We start from the raw sequence: 3,367 nt of genomic DNA, 5'->3' as shown, positions 1-3,367 counted from the left end.
ACAGGTGACCCACCACAATTACAGGACATTTTGAGAGATGCTCATAGTCTCACTTAAAAAATTGTTATTTTTATTTTATGTATGAATTTGTTGCCTGCATGTATGTAAGTATACCCGTGTCATGCCATGCCTGTGGAGGTCAGAAGAGGGCATCAGATCCCCTGGAACTGTAGTTACAGATGGTTGTTAGCTGCCATGTGGGTGCTGGGATCTGAACCCAGGTCCTCTGTAAGAGCAGCCATCCCTGAGCCATCTCTCCAGCCCCTAGGAACACTTAAAAAGAAAACTTTTTTTATAGCCACGCAGCAAGATAGCTTAGCAGGTAAAGGTACTGGCCACACAAGCCTGAAGACCTAAGTTTGATCCCTGCAACCCATGTAAAGGCAGAAGGAGAAAACCAACTCCATAAAGTTGTCCTCTGACCTCCACGTGTGTGCCATGGCTTACTTGCCCACACTCATGTGGACACACAATAATAATAATAATAATAATAATAATAATAATCTTTTTTGTGCCAGGTGGTGGCGCATGCCTTTAATCTCAGCACTCAGGAGGCAGAGGGTAGCAGATCTCTATGAGTTCTAGGCCAGCCTGATCTACATAGCAAGTTCCAGGCCAGTTGGGGCTACAGTGAGACTCTGACTCAAAAAGACAAAAAAACAAACAAACCAGAAAATAGAAAACTTTTTTGTGTGTAGTGCTAGGGATGAAACCAGAGCCTTTAGTACACTAGGTAAGTGTTTCACCACTGAACTTCATCCCTAGTCCCCAAGGGAACACTATTTTGTACCCATTTCACAGAGTAGGAATAGAGACACAGGGAGGTTAAGGAACACATTTGTGGTCCCACAGTCTGGCACAGGTGAGGTTAGAACGCCACCTGGCCTGGAGCTTACCTTCTAGTTGGGGGAAGCAGACAGTAAATGCATTTTACAGATGCACAGATACAAAACAAAGAGATCAGAGAAGTGGAGGGGCCTCACCATATGATACAGCTGATGAGACTATGAGGAACTGTAACCAGAGAATATCATGGCCAGACTCACCTTTGAAAGAATCTCCAAGCTGGATGTGGTGACATACCCACCATCCCAACACTTGGGAGGCTAAGGCTGGATTCTGAGGGTTGGAGGCTAGCCTGGGTCACAGAGAAAGACTTTCAAAAAACAAAACCCAAGGCTGAGGATGTAGCTCAGAAGCCCTACGTTCCGCCCCCAGAACTACATAAACTGGGTATGGTGGCACACATTTGTAATCCCAGCAGTCTTTAGGTGGAGGCCAGAGAACCAGAAATTCAAGGTCATTGTTGGGTAAATAGTAAGTAGAAGACCAGTGTGGGCTACAGGGGACCTTATTTTTTAAAAAAATGAGCCAGAGAGATGGCTCAGCAATTAAGAGCTGTACTGTTCTTCCTGACAACCTGAGTTTAGTTCCCAGCACCCATGTCTGGTGGCTCATAATCCTCTGAAACTCCAGTTCCAGGGGATCTGACACTTCTGGCCTCCAAGGGCAACTGCACTCACACGCTAATACCTACACACCAATGTACACACATAATTAAAAATAATAAAAGACATTTTTAAAATAAAAAGATAAGTCAGGTGTAGTGGTGCACCCTTTCTAATCCCAGCACTTGGGAGGCAGAGGCAGGCAGATCTCTCTGATTGGAGGCCAGCCTACATAGTGAGTTCCAAATCAGTTGTGGCTGCAGGTCTCAAAAAATCAACAAGAATTCACCGCCCCCCAACAAAAAATAAATAAAAAGGAAAGGACAAGAAAATCCAGGCTGGTCTACAGAACATGGGCAGGAATGGGGAGGAAGCTTAGGAAACTGGGCTTCAGCTTAGGCCAAGGGTTGGACTAGGCAGAGAGTGACAATGTAATACGGACGACTCGTGCCCAGCAGGAAAGCCGGTAACAGCCTGCAGTCCCTCACTGTGAGAGCCCATGCTGGCCTGAAGAGGCTGCTCAGAGGTTGGGATCCGAGGGGAGAGGCCTGTGGCTGCACATTTATCTTCCACCAGCAGATGTCGCCGTAACACCAGCTGGAGCGTGGGGTCCAGGCCGGGGCAGGGGAGAGAGCTGAGACCTGTTTGTTGGGTAGGGGCCAGAGCGGCTGGCGGCCCAGAGGGTTTGTGTTTTCCAAAGCTCGGTTTTCATCCTATTCAACCCTTCTCCCCTCATCCTTCTTTCGTGTGAAATAATGAATGTTGGTGCCAAGCACAGTGATTTTTCGGAATTTAGTGGCTTGCTGAAGGTTCAGAGAGGAGACATTTTTCTTCTGCTCAGCACAGGGAGTGGTCACTGTAGCTACTGGCTTGTATGCGTGCAATGCCATATAGAGTCACTTCAATTCAGTCTAGATAGACAGTTTTTCCATTGCTATTTTAAAGATGAGGAAACTAGCCCGGTTTGGTGGCACACAGCTTTAATGCCAGCACTTGGGAGGCAGAGGCTGGTGGATCTCTGTGAGTTCAAGGCCAGCCTGGTCTACACAGTGAATTCCAGGTCAGCTGAGGCTACAGGGAGTCCCTGTCTCAAAAAAAAAAAAAAAAAAAAAAAAAGAGAGAGAGATAAATAAACAAATAAATAAATAAATAAATAAATATGAGGAAACTGAGTCAGAGAGGTGAAACTTCTTACCCATGGTTACCAATCAGAAAGAGGTAGATCTCAGTGCCCACATGGTGGCTAACAACCATCTGTCACTCCAGTTACAGGAAGTCCGATGCTCTTTTCTGACCCTCATGGGCCTTACATGTATGGGGTACACTGACATACATGTAGGCAAAATATTTATATGCATAAAATAAAAATAAATAAAAACATTTTTAATTTAGAAAGAGGCAGACGCTGGGCATGGTGGCACACACACACCTTTAGCCAGAGGCAGCAGAGGCAGGCAGATATCCATTGTTGAGGCTAGCCTGGTCTACATAGCAAGTCCTGACCAGCTAGTGCTACATAGAAAGATTATGTATCAAAAAAAAAAAAAAAAAATTAAGGGGCTGGAGAGATGGCTCAGAGGTTAAGAGCACTGAGGACAGTTTGATTCCCAGCACCTACATGGGAGCTAACAAATGCCTCTAACTCTAGTTCCAGGGGCTCCTATACCTTTTCTAACCTCTGAGGGCATTGCATGACATGGGTGCACATACACACACATCCAGGCAATACACTCATACACATTAAAGAAAAAAAAAAGAGACAGAGCCCAAGCCCAAACCCCAGGACCGTAGGTGCTCACCCATTGAGGAACCCTGCACCATGCATAGCTTTTTTGGGCATGTGTTGAAGGAGTAACAGAGAATGAACGTTTCCCACGACCCAGCCCAGAGCCCAGCAGAGGGGTACTCTGGCTACTAAA

The sequence above is a fragment of the Nannospalax galili genome, unplaced genomic scaffold (assembly GCF_000622305.1).
Source record: "Nannospalax galili isolate Female #2095 unplaced genomic scaffold, S.galili_v1.0 scaffold548, whole genome shotgun sequence".
In the NCBI taxonomy this organism is placed as follows: Eukaryota; Metazoa; Chordata; class Mammalia; order Rodentia; family Spalacidae; genus Nannospalax; species Nannospalax galili.
The sequence above is the reverse complement of the archived record's forward strand: the minus strand, read 5'-3'. Positions refer to the sequence as shown.